Consider the following 7974-nt stretch of genomic DNA (forward strand, 5'->3'; position numbering starts at 1 on the left):
ATTGTAAATGCAGGTGGAAAAAAGATCCCAAGATGAAATGGTGAAAATGTGTGATCAGTCAGTGACTGGTCTTGAACCATGAACATTTGTCAAGAAATGTGAGTTTATGGTGGTTTTCATAATTAAAGAGGGACTGCTTATGGAAACCTAAATTAATGGACAATTTGTCACAGGAAAAGTACTTAAAAAGGGTCCCTGTAAGAGGCTGTCCTTAATCCTGCTCCTGCAGTCATCAGATGCCATCCCTGGCTAGCTGCTGGTGATAGACACTGAGGTTCCTCTCCTCTGGGACACTCAAGCAACCAGAGGTAATAGGTGTTCATGGTTTGTGTACGTACAATCATCTTTAGGTGGATTCAAATATGCATATAGCTAAATATTTATAAAATGTTTTCTTTGTATATACTGTAGTAGTTTTATTTCTACCTGTATTTAATCCATTTCATTTAGCGGTTTATTATTATTTAAATAAACTACATACTACTTGTCCTACTGAATGTGTCACTGTAGAAATATTAATATGTTTGATTATGGTATGCTGCCTTAAACACTGTTGGAGTTGTTACATAACATACAGTATGTATACATACTATCTTTCAAGAAATCTGAAAAGTTCTGAATTCCAAAACTCACCAGGCCCCAAAGATTTTTGGGTTATAGATTGTTGACCTTACGTTAGTCAAAAAGCAAAAATATAATTGTAGAAATTCATTCCATTGTTCCAGACTAAGATCCTTTTTGAACAATTTCTAATGCCTATTACACTTGGCTATGCAGATTTCTAACTATAGGCAGCTACTCTATCTTTCTCTGATAGGATAAAGACCTTTGCTATATTTTGGCACTAATATACAAACAAAACTTACTTTTGAAGCAGCAAACTGAAACTTAATCATCTCTGGTAGTAATACTACTAGACTTTATCACACTTAATAAGGGGGCTTTACAAGATTGTATGAAGTATGAATTATTTTCTCCCTAACAATTCAACATCATCATTATGAAGATCAGTAATGAAGATCATTGTGAAAACCAGGCCTGGCGCCAGCCCATCTGGCTTCCTATGTTCTTGGGTTTGCATTTCAGTCTTCCATAAACCCTGGGCCCAGACCAGGCTGTCCCTCTTGACTGCTCTCAGGTGCCTGCCATAGCATCCTCGTTAATGTGCCAGGGCTGGTAAAGTTTGTTTGGGTTTTCTGAATAAGAATAAATGATCCCACAAGAGCTTGAACTTTAGACATCTATTTTGGCTATTCAGAGGCCCTCTTCCTTCCTTCCTACTTCTCAGCTGGGTTACTTAGAACTGAGATACCAGGCAAATAATCCCTAAAGGACCAAGGCACAACTATACATTAATTTTTACTTTGTCTCTGTGAGGATTAAGGGGGGAAACAGAGATTATCTCCTGGATATTTTTTTCCGGAGAGACACTAATCCACCTCTTTGGTAGGCCAGTGCCAAGTTGAGAACATCAGGGTAACGCACACCAATAGCACAGCCAACACATTTTGCATGTGTTTTAATATTCTACTCCAAATTGCTTGTGTAGAAGGAAAAAGAAACTAACATTTATAGAAGGATTACACTGTGCTACATGCTTTGTGTACTTTACTTCCTTTAATCAAACATCACGAGGTAGGTATTACCCCTTTTACAGATGAGGACTGAGCTTAAGTAATTTACCAAACCTCTCACAACTACTATTAAGTGATAGAAACTAGACTATAACCCATCTGGCTATCTCTCAAACCCATTCTCTCAAATATTTTTCACTTAAAAAAACCCCACAATATCAATACATACTAGTGTAATCAAGTCAAACAATACAGATATGTTAATGTCTCGTTCTCCATCCCAATCTACTCTCAAGGTGAAAAATTTTATTAGCTGAGATAGTATCCTGCCACTTCTTTCTACATGTTCATATAATCACACACTTACAAAGATTTACTTATTTTTCTCAAAAGTAAAATTATTCCATTAATCTTACTCTGCAACTTTTATCACTATATTCATGTAATATATTCATAGACAGCTTTCCAAGTCCACACATGTAGTCCTAACTCATTTAAAAAAAATAATTGCACAATATATTCTATATTACAAACTATGATTTATTCAACACTTCCTGATAGAAATTCAAATTGTTTTCAGGTTTTTCCATTTATAAACAAAGCTGTAGTAAACTTTCTTAAACATATAACTTTACAAACTGGAACCTTGATTTTCCCAGGATAAATGAATAAAGATGACATTACTGAATATAATCTCTTTTTTTTTAATAGACAGGAAGTTGCATTCTCAGAAGGTATGGCAATTCATATTTCAGCAGTAATATCTGAGAGCTCATTTTCTCACCCTCTGTCAGCACAAAATATTATCAATCTCCATAATTTTTTGCCTATTTGATGGTTTTTTCATTGCATTTCTTTGATTACTGGTAAAATGTAGGTTTCTGCTCTTCTGTTGTCAGGTTTTTAAAGAATGACATGTGAAGCCAAACAATGGGATTTATCTTCTTTAAGTACTGGTAAAGTCATTCCTACTGGGCAGAGGTGAGATTCTGTTAGATTCTGCACAATGTGAACCCTCCTTGGTTAGCCAGCGGGGTCTACACCAGGGAGCATCAGAGAAAGAAAGTAAAACAAAACTGGGCTCTGAGTTGTGAACACTTCAAAATCAGTAAATAAATGGAGAGTGAAGTGGGGTTATTTTTATTAGCTTTCAAACCCAGAGGCCTTTATCAAAACTAGATCTCATAGAGGGAGGGTGTAGGGAACCTTGGCTTGATGCCTCTTCCACAACCTTCATCCCTCACCTGGTAAATAACAGAGAGGGGAAAAAAAGGGCAAAAAGAGGGAGAGAGAGGATCAAATACATGGTGATGGAAGGAGAACTGACTCTGGGTGGTGAACATACAATGGGATTTATAGATGATGTAATACAGAATTGTACACCTGAAATCTATGTAACTTTACTAACAATTGTCACACCAATAAACTTTAATTTAAAAAAAAGGGGGAGAGAGAGAAAAACCAAGTTTCTGTTAGCAAGAGCCACAATCCTATTAGAAAGGGCCTGGGCTTTCAGGAGCCTCTGGTGCAGGAAAGCAGAGGTCAGCTTGGTTTCCCGAAGGTTCAATCCATTTTCCCAAGCTGAGAGTGAACTCTGAGGCAAGAAATGGAGAAGCAAGTTTCAGTGTAATTACTTCTTGCTGGAGGTGTGTCACAGAAACTCTCCAAAATTTATTTTCCTATTTTGAAAAATGGAGGAGTTTGGAATTTGTGATATGTAAGACCACTTCCAACTCTTAGATTCTATACTTCCAATTATAAAATGTTGATAGTTTTCTATCAATTTTGTCTCATCTTTAATGGGTTTCCATGAGAAAGTAAGATCATAAAATTTGGAATCAAGTCTTGGGTTCAGATCCCAACCTGCAAGCTATGCAATCTGAGACAAACCCTTTGATGCCTCTGAGCCTTTTCCTCATCTACAAAACTGACAAAATAAACCTCATAGGGATGTTGCAAGATTCAAGTGAGGGCATATTTGTGAAAGTACTTTTATAAACTCTAAAGGTGTTAACACAAGTGTAGCATAGCATTCTTACTAAATTTTACTAAATCTCATTTCCATTTCTTTGCTCAATTTAAACTTTACTAATTAAATACTTTAATCATTCAATCCATGAATATTGACAGTGTCTCCTGTTGTAGGCACTAGAGATACCTTAGTGAATAAAACACTGGAGGTCACTGACATCACAGAACTTGGACTTGAAAATGTTCTTTTTCTTTTTAATTAAAGTTTATTGGGGTGACAATTGTTAGTAACGTTACATAGGTTTCAGGTGTACAATTCTGTAATACATCATCTATATATCACATTGTATGTTCACCATCCAGAGTCAGTTCTCCTTCCATCACCATATATTTGATCACTTTTACCCTCATCTATCATCCCCCTCTCCCCTTACCCTCTGGTAACCACTAAACTATTGTCTGTGTCTATGAGTTTTTGTTTCTTCATTTGTTTGTCTTATTCCTTTGTTGTTTTCAGTTTTATATACCACATATCAGTGAAATAATATAGTTCTCAACTTTTTCTTTGTTGAGAAATAGAATAATAATCTCAAGGTCCATCCATGTTTTCGCAAATGGCACTATTTCATCTTTTATTATGTCAGAACAGTATTCCATTGTGTATATATACCACATCTTCTTTATCCAATCATCTATCAAAGGACACTTTGGTTGTTTCCATGTCTTGGCCACTATAAATAAAGCTGCAATGAACATCAGAGCACATATATCTTTACAGATAAATATTTTCAGATTTTTTGGGTAGATACCCAGGAGAGGAATTGCTGTGTCATATGATAATTCTATTCTTAATTTTTTAAAGAACTCATATAACTCAACAACAAAAAAAAAAACAATTCAATTGAAAAATGGGCAGAGGACTTGAATAGACATTTCTCCAAAGAAGACATACAAATGGCCAACAGACAAGAAAAAATGCTCAACATCACTAATCATCAGAGAAATATAAATAAAAACCACAATGAGATATCACCTCACACCAATAAAATGGCTATCATCAACAAGACAAATAATAACAAGTGTTGGAGAGGCTGTGGAGAAAGCCCTCATATACTGTTGGTGGGAATGCAGATTGGTGCAGCTGCTATGGAAGGCAGTGTGGAGGTTCCTCAGAAAATGTTCTTTTGACACCTGCATATGATAAGGAAATCTAGACATAAAAATATTTTAGCAAGATTCATAAAAGGCAAGTAAGCTGTATCCAGTATTGTAGAAATATGAATTCAATAAATATGTTGGAGTTTCTCCTACGGCCCCATACATAAAGACCAAGCACTATTTTAGGTATTGGGAGACTGAGCATTGAACAAGATAGACCCAGATAGGCTGTCTGCAGCTTACACTACACTCTATCAGAAAGGTTGCATCATTCAGACTATTGCTAATTACGTATGTATTGCTAATTATATATGGAAGACACAGTCAAAAAAAGTGTGAGAGTTAGGAAACATAGTTCTGAACCCAGAGTTTCTGTGCTCTTCTCTTGGCAACACTCAGTTTCCCTTTATCAGGCATTATAAACTCTGACATGCTCTCATCATGCCTCATTTCTCATTCCAGTTATTCCACTTGGACAAGTTAATTTAGCGTTTACCAAATAGTGAGATGTCTGAACATAGGGGATAACATAGCTATTTCTCAGCTGTGATCAGTTGTTATGACTTAATTAGATTTTCAAACAGCATGTATACATTCTGCAAAAGTATGATTCAGCTTTACGCATTTTTTCAGGCTCCTTTGAATCTACCCTGTGACTCACTTAATATAAGGACTGTCACAGCCAATAATAGATTATCAGTCTCCATCTCACCTGTCAAGTATTTGTCATTATGCATCCAGCTGTACATTCAACAACTGCAGATTCTTTTGTATAAGGTGTGTAGGTGCCAGGAAGCATTTACAATCACATTTGAAAACTTAAAAGAGAAACGCAAATAACTCAAAAACAGTATAAGTAGATGCCACGTGGTTAAATGAGATATAGTAGTACCAAGAAAAGAGACATCACTTCTAACTTGAATAACTAGGGCTAAGGAAGAGGCAGCTCTGATGACAGTGTACTTTGCGCCAGGCACAATCCTGGACAACATACATTGCTTCTCTCACTAAATGTAGCTTTATTTATAGCTTTTGCTGTAAAGATGTTGCTTCATTGCAGCTTTTTTTTACGGTGGCCAAGATATGGAAACAACCAAAGTGTCCTTCGATAGGTGATTGGATAAAGAAGATGTGGTATATATACACAATGGAATACTGTTCTGCCATAAGATATGGAAGGCTTCATGAAGGACTTGGAGTCTAAGACAAGCCCTTTGGTGGGAAGAATTAAGAAAGGCAGAAATGGAGTTTCAATTAATATTTATTGACTGCCTATCCTTGGCTATGCACAATGAATGCTAGGTACTAGGCACCCAATGGTGAACCAGTGCAGGTCTTGCAGTAAAGGGCTTTCAGTGGTGGATACAGGCAAATAAACAGTCAATTACAATTATCATAAAGTATAATGAACGTCACAGCAGTCAGTTGCACATGACAAAAAAGTTTCTTCAACTAAACTATGACGGACTGTCTTATATTACTAGGAACCTCAGGGTGGATCCAGGACTTAAACAAGGAAACTTTCTCTCTCCGCTCTGTGTCACCATATCCTTTCATTTTACAGATGGGGTGTTCCTCCAGATGAACATTCTTTGACACAGTGACCCGAGTCAAGAGGCAGGATTCTTTGCAAGCTCTAGTGCAGGAAGGCTCAGGGACGGACTCTGGCCCTGTTTGGACCAGTTAGCTTTCCCTGAAACTGCTGCCCAGAGAAGGGGCACCATGATTAATAAGCTCAGTTTATGAACGTATCCCTTTTGGTGGGTGGTGGGTACGTTCTGATATCAGAAGAAAAAGAGGGAAAGTACATGTGGGTCACCAGAAACAATGGCTAACACAAGGGGCCCTGAAGGGACCAATGCAGTCATGGGAAACAGCAGGGACACAGAGAAAGGGATGTGCATGAGTTCCTGGGATGGTAGTAGATTAGTTTGGCTGAAGCATTGGTCACCACTAAGAACAGAGAGTAAAACCAAGAACAGACTGTGGAAGGCTTTGAATGCTTGGCTAAGGACTCTAGACCAGCCTGATGGGAAGGTGGTAACAACTTTATTCAGAATTTTTCAATTTTCCTGAAAACCAGAGCAAGAAGAACAAAGGTATTAAACACCTACAAATTTACATCTTCAGTGAAACAAGGCAGTGAGAAAGTTCACAAATTTCATATTGTGTGTAGTGTCACCTCTGAACCAGCACAGTAAATAATGTGTGGTTTACCAGGTGCCATGGTAAAGATCAGAAATTGCACAAGAGTCCAGGTGGTGCGGGTCCCAGCAATCCCCAGGGAAAACTCAATGCCAGGCAGAGAGGATTCGGTGGGAACGGCTGTGAGCAGGACTAAGAAGGGAGAGGGCAGGAACAGTGAGAAAGGAACAAATAAATCCAGTAAGTGCCTGGAGGACTCACAGGTGCAGCTTAGGAAAGAAAGAGGAGCACGCTGGCAGGAAGAGGCAGGAAGACTTAGATTCAGTGGCTGGGGAAGGAACCAAGGAAGCTCCAGCCTAGTTGTAGGAGCCCAGCTGAGCTAAGTCAGGATCTATTCAGAGACTACACCCACGCGCCATGTAGTAAAGTATACATACTTGTAAGGACAGAAGAGGGAACCGTTGGGCTGAGACGCAAGGAAAGCTTCCTTACTCCCATCACAGGATTCTCTTGCTAATAGTTGTTTACAAAAATCCAACTCATTCAAAAATAAATAAGAAGTTTTAACTCAACATCCAATCGAAGTCACTGTAAGAAAAACTGATACAAAGGTACCATCAGAAAAATAAATCTACAAAGGAGGAAAACTTCCCTGCAGACTACAAAAACTCGTCAGAGATATGTGGTCACAAAGCAGAAGAAAGTTTTAACCCAATATCCTATTATGAATTTTTAATAACGTAACAGGGCAGTAGCAGCTGTGCAGGAAGCTGACAAAGCAGAAATAAAGAACTCAAGGAAGGGATGGTTAGGCAACAGAAGGTGCCAGACAACAGGACGACACAAAACAGAAACGGGTAGATTTAGAAAATAAGTGTAAGAAAAATACAGAAAGCTTTCAGAAATAAAAACCAAGTTACAAGAAACACAAGAGAGTGAAAACACTGTAAGGGATGCTGAGGAAGACACAGAAATAAAAGTGAAGATAAAACAGAAATGAATAAAAATCGTTAGAGATGAAGTGATGGAGAAGACAGACAAAGGAAATTGTACAAATGTAAAGTCAGTGTCCCTGAAGAAAAAACCCAAAGGAATGGGTACAAAACAAGTATTTTTATGTATAGTT

Source organism: Rhinolophus sinicus, linkage group LG12 (genome assembly GCF_036562045.2).
Source record: "Rhinolophus sinicus isolate RSC01 linkage group LG12, ASM3656204v1, whole genome shotgun sequence".
In the NCBI taxonomy this organism is placed as follows: Eukaryota; Metazoa; Chordata; class Mammalia; order Chiroptera; family Rhinolophidae; genus Rhinolophus; species Rhinolophus sinicus.